At 42.1% G+C, this 21,133-nt stretch overlaps 1 protein-coding gene across 4 annotated transcripts in view; it reads right to left on the bottom strand.

Annotated features, from left to right (window-relative positions):
• Window positions 1-21,133, bottom strand: part of LOC106649384 (protein groucho-like) — a 94,114-nt gene that overhangs the window by 71,205 nt on the left and 1,776 nt on the right. The window lies entirely within an intron of this gene.

Raw genomic sequence — 21,133 nt, 5'->3', positions numbered from 1 at the left:
CACCTAATAAAACGAGCAAGCGGCAAAACAGGCTTTTATAACAGTAACAGATTAGGTAGTCAAACGGGTTGTAGCGCCTCTCTGGTTGGGCTCACCCTCTCTGCTGCTTTTCTCTCCTTATATATTCTTGGCTGCTGCTGCTGCTGCTTCTTCTTCTCTTTCTTCGGCATTATCACTGCGCGACGTGCGAGCTTTTGTGCAGCTTCTTAGCATCTCTCTCTCTCTCAGTGCGGCAGCAGCCTTTTCACTCGAAGGCTCATTCGGCTCGAATTGGCCTTTGTACGACGGCGCGCAGCATCATCCCTCTTTCTCCTTGCGCTTATTCGCATACCGTCGCCGCCGAGTCACGCCAGCCAGCAGCAACCCCTTTCTATTTGGCAAAAGCTGCTACTGCTGCTGCTGCTGCGAGAGAGATAGGAAAAGCTTGTATACGGTGTACCGCCCGCCAAGGGAGTTCGCGCAGACAAGCGGCTTGTGACAGTTGGCCGATATTTGTACACCCTTTGTCGAGTCAGAAAGTCCCCCCCCCCCTCCCCTCCTCTTTTATGTGTAAGCCTGTGTGCGTTCATATACATGTATGCGCGCGTGTGCGTGTGCGTATGCAAGTGTGTAAAGTATTCGCCTTGTTGGCTCAGCCACTAAACATCCAAAGAAGTAGCAACCCCATCGGCCTGACTGCGCAATTGCGGATGTTACTCGCTACTGGAAACGACTGAATTTCAAATAACAATGCTCTTCAAAGCGCCTCCATCTGTACACTTGTAAAAGAGAAGAAGTAGAAGCGCTGCCGCAGAACAGATATATATCTCTACTATACTACAGCACACGCACCGACGCAAATATATCTATACGAGCACGATGCGGATGAAACAAGCCAGAGAGGGAAAGAGAGAGAGAGAGAGAGAGAGACTATCAATTTCTCTTTCGAGGGTTCGCCGACTAGACTCCTAGGGACAGGGGAGTTAAATCTGCACGCACCGAGGGGTTGAAGGAAAAATCCTTCGGGATTATTCGTTTTATTATTTGCTCGATATGATGGAAGCGCTTACTTATTTGCCCAGGGCCAAGTTCCCGCTGATTCTGCCGTTCGAATACATCTCTATATATACATAGGGTAGAGAGAGAGAGAGAGAGAGAAATCCCGAGCTCGTAAGGATATAAGAAAAATATTTCGATAAGAAGACGGAATATAGCAGTCCATATAGCATTGATCGGCTGTTCAGTCTCGGCAAATCAAACTTCCCTCTACAATTGGCAATGCTTAATGAAGCGTATTGTACACGACGAAGGCGCGCTCCGTGACGCTGAATTATTCCATCCATTTCTTCCCTCGGCAGCGCGAAACTCCATTTATCGTAATGATTTCCACGATGCGAAAACTTTCGATTGTCATCGAAGACGCAGTCTGCACGCAGTCGCAACCTCCAATATATAAGCCTGCTCCAACACAGATCGCTCGAGGCTGAAAACGACATCGCAAGCACACATGCAAAAGTGTATACATCAATTCGAGATAATGGAAAGGACGCGTCGGACATTATATTTACCGAATAAGTAGGTACTCGGTGGCATCGCGTGTATTTCTATCGACGCTACAAAGCTATTAAAAGCAGAGGGGTAAAAGTGTATAAAGCTCGTATCCATACATGCGGGGAGGGGTCGAATATGTTACAATTATCACTAAACCGAAGCGGTTCGAACGCGCCCCCTACCCCCTGTCCTTCTTATGTATGCACTGCCACCGAAGCTTCTCCGTGTGTGTGTGTGTGTGTGCTGTATAATGGTTTAGCCCCGCATCGTCCCGCGGCGCGTAAATGGCACGCCTGCCTTGACACTTACCGACAATACCACCCTTTTATATACACGCACACAGCTCAGCCAAGAGTTATATACCGACTTCTACCCTTTTTATCCGTGCATATACACACACACCTATCGCCTATCACATACTGCGCGCGAGTTTTTCTTTCTTCCCTCGAGGCATAAAATTACCTTTTTACGATGTTCCGCGCGTTGCCGCTTGTACATTGCCGCTACAAATACGTGCAATTTTTATGGGCGCGAATGGGACGAAAATGAAATTTACGTTTACGCGCCGCTGCATGAGCTGCTGCTGCGAGCATGTGTGCGCGTAAATGCATTATGTATACGTACTTTAAGGTATATATACTTTGATAAAGTCGCCAAGCGAGTTTATATATTCTTCAACCCTCTTAAACACCAAGAAACTCGTGAATTGCCCCTTTTATATTTCTTGTCCTTAGCCGCAGGCTCGACGACTGCTCGCGTGTGCGCCTTTACATTGTGAAAATTTGTTGCCGATGCGTGCGGAGGGATATATAGATGGTGAGCGCGCGATACGTCGCTATAACGTGAGAATTTATATACGAGGCAGAAAATCGTAAAAAAAAACGACAGAACGTATATAAGGCGAAGGAAAATTGAAGAGAATCTATGGAGCTAACAACGATCCGCTGACTGATATGTACTACATTCGAAAGGGTCGTCGAAATGTCTGCATAACTGTATAGAAAAACAGGGTGCGAGGGTAATACTTTCTCTCCGCTGTACGTGCGCGCGCGTATATAGATATATAAAACCACTTCGTCATCACTCCCCCCGGGTGCAAATCGACATTTTCTCCCTTACGCTGTGGGCTGTGCTGTCGTTTTCGTTTCATTTCATCATATAATACCCAGTAGTAAGTATAATCTGTGGATTCTAACCTAAGCGTACTTGGGAAATTTCGATATAGCCCTTATTAAGCGATAATGCAGAGTGAAGGATCGACGCGAAGGGTAAATCCTTTTCAAGTTCTGCGGAGTTAGGACGATCGAGTATACCATGCTATGAGGCGAGCGGAAGAGAAAGTGCACTGATGAAATATATAGTCGGGCGTTCAAACACAAAAGTTTACTTCAAGCGAACCGTAAGTACGTAACGATGCTGGCAGTGTGTATGTACTCAACTTTTTGCGGTTTACAACAAATTACGAGCATAAAAAAATTAACACTCCGCCGCGGCTTGTTGTTGCGTGTGTGTGGGAGAGAGAGAAATAAGTTTCTACGCTATTATTTCCCTTGTTTCCCCCTGCAGCTCGACATCGAATTCGTGACTATTCTATTGATCGTGGCATCTTGTAAGCTCGACGGAACGTACATTTATGATTTCAAAACATGAATTTCAAGCAGTCATTTGAGGGTTTTTTTACAGAAAAAAATTGCCATCTTGCAGTTGCACGCAGATTTTTATACACAGCTAAGTGAATAATACACATACAAACTCATATTATATAGAGAGACGCAGCCAAAGGTGAAGAGAGAAATTCAAATGCGTCGTATATGTAAGCGCTTGCGAGACATAAAGTAATAAATGCCTTGCAAAACTTGAAGGTACATATATAATATATTCCGCATTCGTCGTTGGAGCGATACAGAGAGAGAGAGAGAGAGAGGGAAAGAGCGACACGAGCAAGCTCGCGCACACGAAGACGTCGAGCGCGATCGTGAGTTAAATCTGCGAGTATAGGTGACACGCACGCACATATCCGCGAAGGAAACATTTCTCCATTCAAATCGAGAAGAGTGTCTCGTTGCAAGGAGAGAAGAGAGAGAAACTACGATAGAAACATGCAGAGAGAGAGGATGGAAGGTCTTGTGCGTCGACAAGAATGTGAATCGCTACTAGTAGCTCTATACGCTCGCAGCCGTATATATATTCACCGGGGAGAATGAAAGGCTAAGGAGTCGACGACGAGTTCCGCGTGGGTGTTGGAAAGAGAGAGAGAAAGAGAGGAGGAAGAGAAGAGACGTGCGCGTACAGACTGCACAATTGTGTATAAAGCGAAGAGACAACGCTAGACTTTGTACCATTACTACTAAAACTACTGCTAATATTGCCTGTATAAATGCAAGTAGCACGCAGCGTTCATCTTAATTAAATTTTCAAAACGAGTTTTCGTTATTAATTATCAAAGTTTTACAAGTGTCGAGGTATTTGTAAATACTGTTTTTAAAGCTTTATTGGCTATGCAATATTAAATTAAGCAATAATAATTTGAATTGCTACAGTAGGCAAACGATATTTTCAGGCTGTTTCGTTTTTAGTTGGTTAATATTGATGTTGTCTTTACTTCAGAAGTTCGGTATCTATTACTCGTATTGATTTTGATCATATACTTATTTTACAACATCAGTTTTTCTTCTAATATGATTTTTTCCTTTCATCATATACTTTGCCGCACCAACAACATTTAAATTCAAAAGTTTTCAATTATTTATTTTTTTATACTTAAGATATGTTCAATGTAAGTTTTTTCAAACTGTACACTTCTGTATACTTAAGAACTGGGGTAATTTATTTTTTTGAAATACTTTTAATAGCATTGAAAGACTTTTTACACGTCAAAAAAAATATTACATGAAATAGGGTTAGATACATGAAAAGACAAATCGATGTGGTCTCTCTATTCGGGGGGAAAAAATATTATATCCAGTTGCAGTACGATCATGGCGCACACCGCGTCTCTCTCTTTTGATTCTTCCGACAGAACGCGCTTTTCATACCTTCGCTCTTGGGCATACATAATCCAACATTATTATCATCGCTGTATATGTTCATTCTTGTGCTTTTAGTATAGAGCAGAAATTCTCTTCATCTCTCTCTCACTCTCGGCGTTCAGAAACGAGTAATTAACCATCTCAGTGAGGGACACGTGTTCCCACCCTTCTCTTCTCTCCATAGTTTGCTAACAGCCGTGATCTCTATCTAGCTCGTCGACGACGACGATGACGACGACGATGGCAGCAACACGGAGCGAGAGAGAGAGAGTACATATACGTTATATGTACAGTAAGCTCACACACATACATACTCTCTCGTCTATCTCTCTCGCTTCGCTTCCCTGTAGCAGCAGCGTTGCTGCCATTGCCGCCGCCACTGGTGCTGCTGGTGCTGCTGTTGGTGATGTTTGCACACACGCTCTTATGTTAATTTAGCTTAACGCCTGACGAGACCCTCGATCCCAGTGTGCGTGCGTGTGTACGCGTATTAGAGCCACTGAAGGGGGATGTTTTGCTCCCTTACGACTTCTATCCATCCTTCTTGCTGCTTGGCAGCTTACTTGGCTTGTGTGGATAATGTATACGTGCACGCACACTTTGCGAATGCCATATCCAACTTTGAATATTGCACTACCGTCTATTTACACACTACTTTATCTTGGTTTTGTGGTCTACGATGATAATGCGATACAACGAATTTTTTTTATGTTTGAATTGAATTTCGTCGTCTAAATATAAGTAGAATCAAGGCGAAAAGTCGAGCTTTTCACAACAACTTCGGGAGCAATTTATAAAAGAGTCGAGTGCAAAACGATGGTATTATAGCGAAAACATATAAAATTACCATGAATTCAGTTTTTACAATGGAGCTGTCGTTGTAAATCGAAACAGGTTAGTGGATACTATTACGCACTACGAGCAATAGGTACAAGTAATTGGAACGCATCGGTACACTGGCGCGCGTACGCGTTTTTTATTACAGATCGGCGTGATTTTTCAAGTGGTCATTAACGGCATCGACGCGATGAATTCTGGCAGTTATAATATAATACGTACGTACGTGCGCGAATGTATATAATGTTATATACGTGTGAGCTCGGGCGCGCGTATACACACAAGGAGGGTGCAAATACGCCAGGGGAAAAAGTCCTTATTTCGAGAGGCGAGTGCGGCGGCGGCGACGCATTGAAGCGCGCGTGACAAAGGCCCGAACGCGCGCGCGCTAACACGGGGCTACAAGCACCAGGGGAAATCTCGTGTATAGATAAGGGTCGGCCTGTGAATAAAAATAAGATTAAATTTGATCCACCATTGACGTTTTACTGCTAGTTGGTCACGCAAAGAGAATTGGCCCCGCGCAAAAGGTATAAGGGGGGATCGACGAGCTGCGCACACACACACGCGCGTTTACATTGTAGGTATATTATACGATGTTATACGTCGAAGAATGGCTCTGAGAGCAGCAGCAAAAGGTCCATATGCTAAGCGACAATGGAGCAATAATCGCGCCAACAGAGATTGAGAATTTTTCTCGATGGTATAAATGTACGAGCAACTCGAGCGATATACAAGTCATACACTCGATTATTATTGTGCAGAGCAGAGAGCAGTCGGTACATAATCGGAGGTAAATACTAAGTATTTTTCGTGCTTTTCACTTGAAACAATGGATGGGTAACGACGTGCTCGAGAGTTGCCTTTTTTTGCGCGTACTCAGGCTCTGCACGGTCGGGCCGGGAATATATATCGGTATTATTAAACATTCGTTACAGGCATTAAAACGAGCAGCTTGGAGCGCGAGTGCGAGGATGATTTATATACACATTGGTCGAATCTGCTTTTCTATCGCTTCTTCTTCTTCTTCTTGTTCTTCGTCGTTCGTGTCGGGGCGCTATATATTGCATGCACAGCGTGAGCCCACACGTAGCTCAATTTGAAATTCTCGTGATTTCCCTTTGCGTACACATACATATAGGCATATATGTATATAAAGAGCACAGCAGAGACGGGGGCCGAGTGAGCATTGACGAGCGTATATACGTAATCCGGGCGATATCGTTGTCGTCGTCGACGTCGTACTCGTTCAGTCGTGCTCGTTTGCCATCAGCTTTTTCGGCTGCGCATATAATACATGTATAAAAAGACAGGAACTTGGTTGGAGAGAGCAGAAGCAGCGCTCGCGCACACACAAACCCAGTGAGTGCATATTGATACGAAGTCTATGTCAGTCTGTCTGTCTCTCGATTCTTCCTCCCTTCCCCTCTGATCTCTCTCTTTTTCTCTCTTTCTCTCTCTCTCGCGGCCTTCGGGATTTCGAGAGTCTCTCTAGCAGTGCAAGTCGGGCCTTCCGCAAACTTCTCCTCCTCCTCCTACTCTATGCGCAAATATTTGCCGGATGCTCGTTCGTTCCACGAGGGCCCTGCCAGTATATAAGGCTTGACGTCGTCATGGATACCGACGAAAAACGTTCAAATATTTGCAGCGCGAGAAGAGAGAGAGAGAGAGAGAGAGAGAGGAGCAAAAGCAGTAGCAGTTATATGGGAGAGCATTTTCTCTACTGCTCTCTGTGCTCGTTCGTTCATTCGTTCGTTCGTTCGTTCGTTCGTTCGTTCGCTAACCAATTCCGCTTCGTTCTCAATTCTTGATTCTACAAGACCTCGGCTGTTAGTGCAGCTCTGCCTGCATTTCTACCTTTTCTCTCTTTCGGCTTCATCTCTTTTTGCGCTCTTTGAACAAGAAAAACAAATATATACCCGAGCATGTGTATATACATATGATGTGCGGTACAGAGGGAAAGAGGGGCGAGAGAGAGAGAACGAAGAGGACGCGTGAGTGTGTGCATTTTCTATACCGCGTCGCCTCTGGCGCGAGTACTTCCAATAATTGCGTTCGTTCGCTCTACACGCAATTGTTTCTTTCCACGCTATTCTACCATTTCAGCTATATGTGCGAATGTGTGTCTGGGTGTGTGTGTGTGTGTGTGAGTGTGTGTGAGAGAAAAGAGCTCCCAACCGAAAGTAACGACAAAAATGTTGGAGTTTACACTACGAGTGCTAAAGTGCAATCGAAAGTTGCACTAGTCAAAGTGTTAAATGATTGATATTTATATTTATTTTTTCAGAATCGAATCTCTTTCTGGCTTTCTAGGATTCTCGTAAAATTGATTTCCAACAGCCAGAGTTTAACATTCAAGATACGAAAATACGAGGAGGGCATATTTCCATAATAGTATTATCCGTCCAATCGCTACAGCGAGCGAGAAAGAATGAAAAGCATAGTTTAGTGCGCGGCACGCACGAACTCGTAAACCCACCTATTTCCTTCGATGCTCGAGAGCGCAAGGAGCGAGGAGAGAAGGTAATAGAGGGTAAAGGAGATGAAGAAAAGAGGGAGAAGAAGAAGAAGAAAGGCGCGCAGTATACAGCAAAGCGTGCATTGGAGAGTTAACTCGGCGCCTGTAATAATGTCTCTCTCTCTCTCACTCGCTCGCGAGCTCTCTCGGCTTTTACCCGCACTATATACGTATATACCTGCAGCAAATGCACGCACACACTGAGCGGCAAATTTATCTCTGGCATTCATCTTCCCATTAGCGGTGAATAATACTACTACTTGGCATTTTACGTGCCAATTTTTCATACGACCCGCGCGCTCATGGTCATCGTTCCCGAGTCGAGAAAGAGAACGTCGTATACGTAGCCGCCACCGTCGATTTACGTGAGTGGATTATACGCCTAATATACGAGCTATTTTCTACGCGAGACACTTGGGCATCATCGATACTTTGTCGCACTTTACAACTCGAGGCTATAACGCCTCGAATGCAGTCCACCCGTGCACTTGTGGGGACAATTGTGTGACCAACAAGTACGCGAGCTTATACGTGTTATTTGCAAGTGTATTATAATAATAATCTGCGGCGGGAGTTGCTGATGGCGCTGGAATGATTGATGCCTGCTTAAGACCTGATTATACTCCAATTTCGTTCCAAGGGCAATTATTAGGCCAGATGTGCGCACCAGCTCGCAGCCATATAATCATTGCTCCGCTGCGATAGTATAATCGCATCGCATCGAGTTAATATACTGAAAATCTGTCGGGACACTAGATTTCCTGCTCCTCGAGTGTTGAGGTTTGGTTTTGAAAAATTCCTTTTTCCCCTCGCGCACCGCAGACACGATTCGCTTTGACAGCGCCGTGTGAAATATACGCTACCAGCTTTGCCACCTACGCACGCACGCCTCTATAAGACTGAATAATACACGTGTTCTCGCGCATGAAAGCCCGTAGTCGTAACAGAACAAATTCGTCGAAAGCCGGCTGCTACTTCTCCTCGACGCATTCATCAATAGTAGCATCAAATGGAAAGCATGACCTCGTAATTCTAATAGCAACAATGGCGGAAATTCTTTCAAGTGTCCTGCATACTCTTCTATATGTGCCATCTTTCGGGTTCTCACATCATCTGCGGACGAATAAAAAAAAAATCGAGTACAGATACTTGCGATGATCGTGAGCACGAATATATGGATCTAAAAATTATACGGGCATATGCAAATACGAGCGCGAGTTACTTTACTCAACTCTTTCATTTGAATTATGAACAATCGATACTTGACTTCTCTCATTACGCGTACGAAGCTCAAGTTGGAATATCGATGACACTTACATTCATTTGAAGCACCGGCCTTGAACAAGCAGCATAATATAGAGGTAAAGAGTGCAGTGTGCACATCAACGACTAAGCGATCAGTTCTTTCGAGCGCGTGCGAGCATACAGAAAAAAAATGAATAATCCATATAGCGAAAGTGACAAAGGCAAACACTCGCGACTCGGGTCGTTCGCAGAACTGAGCTCGATCTGCGCGTTGCGCGTATATAGATATGCGTGATTGTGTGTATTTATCAATGGGCAATTATCGCACTTAACGATATATATCCGCGAGATACGGATCGCAGTACGTTCGGCGCGGCCAAGAGACCGAAACGCTTGCTGTTACGGCTGCTGCTGCTACTTTCTATGGTCAATTAATATAATGTGCGAGAAGTAGCAAGGAAATGCGCAACCGACTGTGCAGAGCGGCGGCTCTATAGCACAACTGCTGCCTGGCTCTTTTTTTTTATTACACACCAGCGTATAATGGCCGTACTGTAGCTGCTCCTGTGTGTGTGTGTACTTTTCTTACCTTCTCTTTCTCTCTCTTGCGCTCGCGCCTGCTTACAGCACACACCGCACAGCTTGATGAGAGCGAGATTAGTTTCAAGGTGTGTTTTGCGTGCGCGCACACGTATAATATGAGTGTCAGGACAGCGTACATACGTATACGCTTATTTCGAACTCTCGGCTGGCGGACTTTGATCGCGTTATCGCGCGCGCCATTATTGCCGCTAAGAGAATAAATTATGCTAATGCATTCGTTTTATTGAAGTGTTAATAGTCCCTGGGTACAGACCATTGATTAGCATACAATTACGCAGCGGCGACTATTGCTGTGCGACCGCCCTAGCTTGTATACGCCAATGATGACATTTCGAAAGTCCAGAAGCTGCTGTTATACGAATATATATACGCTTTAACTATCCGACACTATCTCGATAATTAAATTACGCGTTTTCTTTTTTTCTTTCAATTATCCTTCAAATGGAACTTTATTAAGCCTGAGAGATGACAGTATCTTTAGTGTTACACAGTTTATGTGTGCGTGCATCTGCACAAAAACAATATGGAGTGAATGCGGAAAGAAGAGAGGAAAGAAAGAGGAGATGGCAAGGCAAACGGTGCGTCGTCTTCTGGTTAAATTGAGAAAAAAACAAAGAGGGTCAGGAAAAAACATCATGGGAAAAGAGAGAAAGAGATGGAGTTTAAGAAAAGTGCCGAGACAAACTGCCAGCCCTAATGGCAATTAGTGCCATTCTACCAGTCACCATCTCTGCGAACGCAACCACGCACAATCAATTAATATAAAGGGATTATTGCACGAGCTTTTTTCTGCACATTTGTATTTTAGAAACCATTTCGACCGCGAACACAAACTTACCATCATAATTCATGCTATCATGCAACGAATGAACTCGGGCTTTATGTGCTTAGACAATTGAATGTGACTTTTCTACGGTGCTTCGGCAATGGCAACTGAGTAGGAAATCGCCGTAAATAAAAAGAAAAAAATTGACTCTCCGAACTCCTGGGAAAACAACTGTGGCTGTCTTGGTGCGAGTAAGGAAAATCGAACGCGATTACTGTCAAGAAGACGAGAAGCGCCGCAACAGCGTAATGGATGCTTTCTTGAGGCATGTGAAGTCGTGCGCGCACATAAGGGATGTATCGATCGCACCGGGCCAAGCGCGCGAGTTAGAAAACGGAAAGGAATTCTCGTGTGCCAATCTAAAATATCAATTTGTTTCAATTCGGTATGAAGTTACAAATTACTCAAACCGAGAAAACATACTCGTAAGTGGCAAAACTTGCGCACGCTTATGCTTCGGAAAATTTCAAGCTCGACATGTACACAAACTGTTAGAAGTACGCGATAATGATTTCACGAGAGAGCTATGCGCTCGGCTCCCAAGAGTAAAATTTTCCTTATATGGGGCAAATTTCCTGAAGTGTCCTAGCGCTCTGCCGCACGGCATTTTTTGGCCGAATCACTCAATTTCTAACTCGCTGTAAAAGTATCAAAACGCCCCTCAAAAAAATAACTAACTAATGATTTTGATAGGAAATTTCCTCAGCTTTCTGATGGTGAGGTCCGATTTTCCGGAATTTTCCATTTTCACCTCGGAAAATGCAAGTAAACATTCAAACTCGAATATCTCGAAAAACGCCACTTTTTTTGCGTTTTTTATTGTTTCAATCGAAAGATGAGGTCTTTTTACATCGGATATGGTAGTTTTCAGAGTGTATTTTTGATGAAAACTAAGGAAAATACGGGAGGTTTTAGTTAGCGCTCGGCCGCTCGACGCGATTTCCAGCCTTGCGCGGCTCGCTGTAACTTGTAACTCGCTCTTATGACATTGTGATTTGGCTGGAAAAATTATTAAACATATGGTTTCGATAGGAAATTTTCTCAGCTTTCTTATGGTGTATTTGGATTTTCCGATAATTTTCATTTTCACTAGAAAAAATGGACTTGAATGTCTATTTTCTACTTTTTCTAATGAAAATGAAAATTATCGGAAAATCCAAATACACCATAAGAAAGCTGAGAAAATTTCCTATCGAAACCATATGTTTAATAATTTTTCCAGCCAAATCACAATGTCATAAGAGCGAGTTACAAGTTACAGCGAGCCGCGCAAGGCTGGAAATCGCGTCGAGCGGCCGAGCGCTAACTAAAACCTCCCGTATTTTCCTTAGTTTTCATCAAAAATACACTCTGAAAACTACCATGTCCGATGTAAAAAGACCTCATCTTTCGATTGAAACAATAAAAAACGCAAAAAAAGTGGCGTTTTTCGAGATATTCGAGTTTGAATGTTTACTTGCATTTTCCGAGGGGAAAATGGAAAATTCCGGAAAATCGGACCTCACCATCAGAAAGCTGAGGAAATTTCCTATCAAAATCATTAGTTAGTTATTTTTTTGAGGGGCGTTTTGATACTTTTACAGCGAGTTAGAAATTGAGTGATTCGGCCAAAAAATGCCGTGCGGCAGAGCGCTAGGACACTTCAGGAAATTTGCCCCATATATAAATGCGAGAATAATGCCTTGTATAGAATGTACATTCTCCACCCACCCTTTCTCTTTCTCTCTCGCTCTCTCCTTCTTCTCCCCTTGTTTTCGCGGAACTTAATCCAAGAGGTTCAAAAGTTGTTTCAGCCAGGTTATGCGCGCTCCGCTGCTGTTAAGGGCAAAACAATATATATATGAACGATTCTCCAACAAACAAAATAGATGAGATCTCGTTGAATATCTGATTCTATACAAGTTATACTTCTAATTAAATAATTCATTTATGTGTTTACATCTGTTATCGCGCTTACCAACTCGGGTTGATTGACGTAAACACGTGTTCACACTGTCTATAAGTAGTATTATTATAATTATTATTATCATAAATATTATTATTATTATCATTATCATTATCATTATTATTATTATTATTATTATTATTATTATTATTATTATTTGAATATTTTTTTCACTATTATCATACCATGCATCAATTTATTCATATTTCATAATAATTAACGTTCGCATGAACGATTGATTGTAGAGGGGTCTCTATTACAACACATACTCAATTTGCTATGAAAATTACACCACCTTATTCCAACTTTAGTAGATTTTTCATTGCAAGAATTATTATGTAAGTTGAAAAAAGGAAATTGGCACCTTGCAAGACAGGAGGAGAGCAAATCTTTCCAGAGTGTATTTATGGACTAGTTTTGCTGAGCTAGTGCGCACTGGTAATTCGAGAGTTATTTAAAGTAAAATAAAGAGAAACAAGCCACGACGACGACAAAAGGGCGCAGCAACAGTAGTAATAGCAGTAGTCGTCTGCCTATTGCCTCGTTACATTCCAAGGGCTTAAACGTGTCGCCGACGCGTGTGGACGTAAATACAATTGCGGCTACAACAGAATGGCTTATAACATCCTGAGCGCGTTTAAACAGAGCGACCCTTTTGACTGTGCGCTGCGCGCGAGCTATATAACATGCGGCTGCTTTTTCTGCGCTCCGTATCCTATTTATGCGCGTACGGAAACGCCGAGAGGTTGCTTGAAAAGAAAGAGAGAGAAACAAGTTCTGAAAAGACTCGTTGAGCGACGAAGAAATGAACGAATACGATTTGGCGTAAACACGCATACATATACCGCATTAGTCCAGCGCTCACGCTTTTTCTCCATTTTAGAGCTTGCATTCATTTTTCGAGTGCTTATTATGATCTTTGCTTCTTTTAGACCTCGGCGAACAATGAGGGTTACAAGAATTTTGACGTGTGTAATTTTTTAAGTTTGATCGCATCTTCACCTGCTATTATCTTCGAACAATTTTTCAAAAAAAAGATTCAAAATGGTTGAAACATTTTTTAAATTAAACCGTACTAAAAAAAAAAACAATAAAGGCGACGGTATTTTTATTTTATTGACTTTTTGATTACAATTGCTGGTCTAATTAAATAATACAACACTTGGATGTTAATTTAAAATGTCTACAATGGAATCTTTATTCCAGCTTGATAAATCACTAATAAATAAACAAAATTTCAAGTAAGTCTCCGCTACAACATGAATATTTTGTAAATAAATTCTTCTGTCACTTAGTATCGCATATCCGTAAATTTTGAGAGATCTTTTGAAAATATCGAGCGTGAAATTCAAATAGTTCCGTTGTTGGGAAACTAGCGAGAAAATATAATAGCTCTGTTCTTCTAGTACTGAACAAAAACATGAACTGGACAAAATGTATATCGAGTGAAAAAAATAAAACACGAGAAGAGAGAAATCACGAGGGATAAGAAGGTCGCTAAATCGCAGGACGAAATCATTTCTTTTCCATCTTTCTCTCTCCTGTTCTCATGTTAGGTATCAACAGTATATATATGCTCGAGTCTTGCCCTTCCTAGTGGACCAATTTATGGAGCTCTTAGGTGTTATTTAAAGGGGGTGTAAGCGAGAAGGAAGATGAAAGGAGGGTAATAACACCAGGCAAAGCATATAAAACGAGGGACCCGAGGGGTCGTTTCCGGCTATTGTGTGCTACTTACGACCACCAGAGGAATTATTTTGGCGGGAAAAGGGATTTCACTTCCATCGGTAGGCACCTAGCTCGAGTCTTATGACTGCTTGTGGGGTTAGCTAAAAACCCTCGGCTTATTGGGTACAGCACCTGCAATTGAGAGTTTAATTTTTTTTCTCTTTCTCTCGCTCTCTCGCCTCTTAACTCACTGGCTACTTTTCTCACCTCCTATGTCTCAAGAGCAACTTCAAGACCCCGAGTAAGATTTATAAAGCGACTTGAAGGAAGGGGTTACACACGGTTAAACTGCATGATCTCTCAAGCAGGCTTTTTTCAAACTGTCTTTCATTTTGTTTGGCTTCTTACTGCTGCGTAGTATCTTGAGTAGACATAATCGAAAAAAGTAATTTACACGATTAGTCTTGCGATTAGTGAGATTTTTTGAGCGCTACTACATTTTGTTTATGTTTTCGAGCAAAAAAAAATGAATAATATTTTTGTTTGCGTCTAGTAGTAAGCACAATGGGTTGTTGAAAAACTGATAAGACGATTGACGAGAATTTCATAATATCTCGCTGTTGACCGATAAAGGCTTCTGAGAAAAAGAGGAATCTTGTTTGACGTTGATATCAGAATTCAATCTGAAATATTCCTTAATGAGCTTTTATCGTAACGCAAACTTTTTGTAATACAATCAGAAAAGGCGTTATCGTAACATCATTATTGTACAGGTGTCAAAAATGGAAAATCAAATAATTTGTCACGCTCTGCTAATATTAAGCTGAACAAACATATCTATAATATAATGTGGTGAGTGAAATTTATGAATGGCATTAGTCTTTTTTTATTTCATGGATCATATTGAAAAATCTGAGCTACGATCATGTCTTTCGACGCGGCACCGTTTCCTAAAATTCAGCCATCAAATACAATGGAAAAAGAAAAAGAAGATTAGCAAACTACTCAGCCAAGACCGTCTAAACAAACCGATTAAAAGTATCAATATTTGACGAATCAAGGGGATCGCGAGTAAACTTACGAAGCTTTACCTTGACGCCTCGATGTGCGTTCTTGCACGTTTCTTCTTCAGTAAAGTCGTACTTTTTTTACAACTTATTTTGAGGTAAGCCGTTGACTTTTTAAAATTAATTCATATTCCATTGTGTTTACAAATTCGCCCGGACTCGGTGCAGTATTGAAGAAATAGCATTCGCAGCGCGTCGGGTTAAATTAACATTTTACCGAAGAATTCGATACACATTGTATCGGATTGGATTTTGCTGAGCACGAAAAAAAGGAAGCAGCGCAGGACCATCGGTAGCACGAAAGAGCGTAATCGAGTGCAAAATCTGCAGTCAAAAGCACAAAACAAAACGGGGTAATCCGACTTGGTTCCCTCCGATGGAGCGAGCGGCGCAGCTACAAAAAAAATCTCCGAGAAACCTTAAGGCCCACAAGGCCTATTATACAGGCGAGGATAAAAAAAAGAAGCAGAGGCATTGGCGCAGTAGTGGCAACGTATACTTAGAGCTCGGTGCGGAATGGACAGGTAAAAAAATCCCCGCAGCGAGCAGCAGCAGCAGCAGCAGCAGCAACATCGCGTATCGAGCTGAAAAAAAGAAGGGAGACGACGCGCTCTCTGTGTACGAGGAAGAAAGAGGCCATATAGCGGTCTGAAAGCGAGAAAAACACGAACGAACACGGGGTAGAAAAGTGTGCGCGCGCGTAACACGCCACCACACACAATAGGGAATCGTCATCATCAACGATCTCGCGCTCCCTTTTTGCCCAAGCCCAGCTTGCCTGTGTGAATTACATACGATTCGGCATACGGCACTGTAAAAAACGTGCAGTACGACCACCACGTGCTTATATACGGGGAACAGGGGGGCAAGTCATAGCAGCAGCGAGTCTTCCTCGCTTGTTAGACATCCGGGTCACATTTTCGGCCTAGTGGTGAGTGTGACTGCTGTGTGTACGCTTGCGAGAGAGAGAGAGAGAGAGAGAAAGATCCGGAGAAATTGTATTAGGCTACGAGTGCGAATCTCCCTCTTTTATATAAAACACTATTATTACCGTAATCATTATTTGTACGTTCAGGCAAGCGCTCGCTCTCCCTTAAGTCTCGAAGCCGTTTAATTTTGCTCCCCCTAGGATCTACGCGTATGTACATTCGCATGCAAGCATTAGTATACTAGTTGTAATTTCATACGAGGGGAGGAGGCGAGGCAGCGGCTGATTGCATGCATAGACTCTGCCGCTGCGTGTCTATATGTACGTACGTGTAAACTCACGTACACACACGCATAAATATGTGTATCAGCTATATTGACTCGTCGCTTGTTCATGCCCGCTTTGAAACACGGTTTTATCGGTGCACACACGCACACACACAATATACATAAGCACAAAATATACAGTGCCTATAGAGTATATAGTAGCTAAACGCCAATAAGAACTTGCGCGCCCGTGCACGTGCTTGACGATGTTTACTTTCGCGCATATACTACACGCTCGTGTTCATCTAGACGCGAGTGTGTAGCTGTGTGCAGGAGCTTATGTGTGCATGGCTTCGTGTATGTAATGTATTACATGCACATTGCACATTGCATATCCGTACATTAGCTGGACTGGTATAGTTATTGATCTACTTTTTAACGATTTTCGCTTAAATTTTCCGTGCTTTTTTTGTAATACTGCATCTTAATAAATGTACATTATCGTTTACACAGCAGGAAATACCGTAAATGATTCGTATCGCGTCTATAAACATTTTAGCATTACAGCTTATCGGATTAATTTGTAAACACGTAAAAAACAATCAGTGGACTTGGTTCGGTAAGATATACATCCCTCGTTTAAAACAATAGTTAAAATACCAATTACCAATAGGCCAAAGCCCAGTGTATAACCAAAGTGCTTTTCATCTCGAATTCATCCGACTCTCTCAACTTTGAATCTAATCCACCACGACGTCTCCCCTCTCGTCGTCCTTTCTCTCCCTGCGGAACTAGTATAAGTGCTGAAGAGATGCTTTGTTCTCTCTCTCTCTCTCTCTATTGCTCTTACCCACTGATATTAGCATACATGCGCGCTCGTTATGCTTTTATACGCACACGCGCGCGCGCGTACACACACGCAGCACAGCGCACAGTCGAGCTAGAAATTTGAAAGGGGCTAGGGAGCTATATAATATACTCGAAGGCGGTAAGCGCAAAAACGAGGGTAGAAGTGGGGAGGGCGTTATTCCGTGGCGATCTACCACTGCCTCTATATACATAGGCATACGTGGAAGGTATATAGATAGATACCCTAGGTAATCCGTGCCCTATTCATCGCCTCAATATCTTCCTGCTTTATCTAACGATTATACAGTGCTTGCACGCGCGACGTCTCTCGACCCTAACTATATTATAGCACAAACACACACCCTATTCTAGTTTGGCTCTTCTTTTTTCTCTTTTTATTCCGTGCGGATGATAAGGAATTAGTGCTTATTTCGTTATTTAGCCAGTATTTGACCTAGACACTACGGCCTGAATAATATTACACCCGACTCGTTCATCAAATCTAGTTTTTGAAATTCTTTTTATTTTACCCTTTGAAGTCTTGCAGCCTTGTGGAAACAAATTCGCTTCGCGAAATTTCACCAAAATACTTTTCGATTATTTTTCATTAAAATTTTATATCGAATTACAAATGTATTATGTATATTGGCACGGATTTCACCCGATAATCTCTGTGTACATACATGAAACACTTACAGTTGTGCATAATATAATATACAGAGTATCTGGACTGGAGCATCGGATTACACATTTATACACACACTCGTGTGAGGCAGATGAAACGCATTTCCTGCGATTAAACAGAACGAGTCGATTATCATTTTGCTATAGGTCAGAAAGCCATTGCGTGTAACGTATGCGCTTAGCGAAAATATGCAATTTTACTTTTTTTTAGAGAGAAAAAAATTGATTATCTATCTGCAAATGATAACATTTAAAGCATCAATCAATAGTACAATATTTGGATTTGTGTTTTGCTGATTATGTTGTGACGCGTAAAGTATGCAACAAAATTTAAAGAAAATGTTTGCAGATTAAGTTATTCATGGCTACAACTACTGACAGTTTAAATACGCAGTGTTCGGAAAATTTTTTTCTTATAAAAGAACACATTCGTTTTTAACTTAAAAATTTTCTTTGCTAAAGCCTGAAATGTAATTAATGAAAGCACGATTAATTATTTATTTTTGAGTGTTTAAGTTGGTTGACAAGACCACGGGCAAGTTTCCTTCGCATATTCATTCAGCGATGCATATAATTTACAACGTTAAAGCTGTTTTAATGTCATATAGATGATATTTCTAAACAGATTTATCGTCGCAGTCAATTTGAAAACTCAATCTCATAAAATTTGCATTGTAAATGACGATTAAAAAAATTGTGTTTCAAACAAAACATACCTACTGGTTGTGTGTGCGCGCAGACTTACACAGAGAGTGCGAGAGAACCGATAAGCCATTACGTGTTTTTTGCACACATTCCAACGATAACTATTTTAATGATAAATGACGCTTAATGCGTTCGAAATGCGAAGAGTCACTCGGGAAACAAAAAAAAAAAAAAAAAAACAAAAAAGTGAATGCAAGAAAGAACAAAAATGTTTAAAATCATGCGTGCATAAATACATTTGACGCTTTTATGCAAAACGAGTAAAAAAGATAAAAAGTCATTAAATGTCGAAACGGTTCGTAGGATCAAAACAAACAAACTAACGAACGAACGAAACTCATCCGAGTGAATCGATAAAGCGTATAATGAAAAAAAAAGGCTGGCGACGATAAACTTTGATACTTGTTACTATCAATTGAATTCTCTAGTCGTCGTTGAATTTTTTATCGAGTTGAAAAAGAGGCCAGCCAATGCCGTAATCGACATAACACGCAACGCGCGCACAAAAAAGTGACAAATCAATTTGGACAAATAAACGCGCATTAATGCACACGGAAAATTACGCTGGATAAACAAGCGCGCACGGACATCACTGGATGGGTAATTGTCACGCTCTCTCTCTCTCTTTCTCAGCAGCAGCAACGACGTTTAACAAGTTGGCAACTTAAACCCATACACAGGTATCTATATACCTATTACGTATACGCTTACATAGAAACGTCTCGCGGTACAAAGCATGTATAGGTATAGGTGCCATTAGCCCGAAAGCCGTGTCAGTCGACGCATGCGCAGTGCTCATCAAATCTGCCTGCACAGTTTCTAGTCTACATCATCATATATACAAGGACGTAGAGAGAGAGAGAGAGAGAGAGCAGAACATTATTTGTATATATATAGTATCGGTGTATCGGTTTACCTCGGGCTCGACTGTTACAACGCACGTGGTTAAATATCTATCATCTCTGTGTCGCTCTCCTGCACTACGGAACATAGGCAGCAGAATAGCGCTCATGCAAGCCCGCGCGTACTATAAAGCTCACGGTAATCGCCGGACGTATTTCCCTTGCGCATTTTCTACGCCCAGGCACTATCCCAACCCTAAAGCGTAAACACGCGCGCTACTACTATATACTCGGCCTGTTTATGTGTTCGCGTGTATATAACGTACATACACGTGCGCCCACCGGCGGGACCTCGTTTAAAGATGGATTATAAACTGAGCCATATAATAGCTCGAGCAAGCTTGCGAACGCTAGACTAGCCGGGAGAGAAGGAAGAGGAGGAGGAGGAGGGAGGGTGGCCAGGGAGTGACATAAAGATTTTATTGTGTTATACGGCCAACGACGAAAGTTGCTGGCGGCTTTAACTCCTTTTTTATGGATATAAGCCATTTCATTACGTCGAGGGTGTGGAACGATATCGAGGGGTTGAGAAAAAAAACAAGCATATAAATGGCTTCTGTGGATTTCGCGCTGCTCTTATTATGCTCGTCGGATGATCGATGATGTATCGACTCGCGTGTGCGTTAAAAAAAAGGAAAAAATTTCCGTCAAATAAAGACAACGACAACGACGACGATGACGACCGACTTTAGAAGATTCAGTCTCGCGTTCGATAGCGAGCAAAAAACATCATCATTTTATTGTCTCGCGGTCCCATTAAAAACTCCAGTGGCTAATTCATACGTAAGCACGTTTATCAAGTTAAAAAGCCGGGCAATAACGAGTCTCGCCGCGCGCCGACTGACTACTATTAATCAGCATAAATTACGCCGCGAAACACATTTAAGAGTCGATTTTTTTTACCCTCTACTACGTACATACACACGTATGAATTAATATATCTAGGTGCTACGCGGAGCTAGATGGGTACTTCTACGCAGGCGCGTCAGTATAACGAAGTGTTATTTGTCGCTTGTGAATTTTCACGTGACAAGACGTTTTTCGCGCTAACTCTTGTAATCATCGGCACGTACGCGCTTGCTCGAGTATAGATTGACATTAAAAGAGCTTATGATATTCCGTTTGCTTTAATAAGTCAACAGGCTCGATATATATACTACAGCATATGCGTTTGTGTATATAAATATATAAATGTGCATACAGAGATAGGCGCGCGCGTGAATACGTGAGCGCAAAGTGAATATTAAATGGTAGTGACTTGCGAGAAACGCCGCGCGAGCATTACCGGCATATAAGCTTTCGTTTGGGAAATCATTTGAGCGACTGATAATGCGTGGGTATATCCACTTGAAAATAATAGCAAATATAAAGGCGGAATATATTATTATTTACATAAAACATATATAAGGAGAGAGCGAGAGAGATAGTGGGAGATAGGAAAATAATGTGTCAAGAAAATCATTATTTCGATCAGCTTCGGAGCCGTCGTCGGCTTAGCAAGTGGCGCGGTTCATTTAAAAGGCGACGAACG

This window comes from Trichogramma pretiosum, unplaced genomic scaffold (genome assembly GCF_000599845.2).
Source record: "Trichogramma pretiosum strain Unisexual culture from Peru unplaced genomic scaffold, Tpre_2.0 scaffold45, whole genome shotgun sequence".
Classification (NCBI taxonomy): domain Eukaryota; kingdom Metazoa; phylum Arthropoda; class Insecta; order Hymenoptera; family Trichogrammatidae; genus Trichogramma; species Trichogramma pretiosum.
The sequence above is the reverse complement of the archived record's forward strand: the minus strand, read 5'-3'. Positions and strand labels throughout refer to the sequence as shown.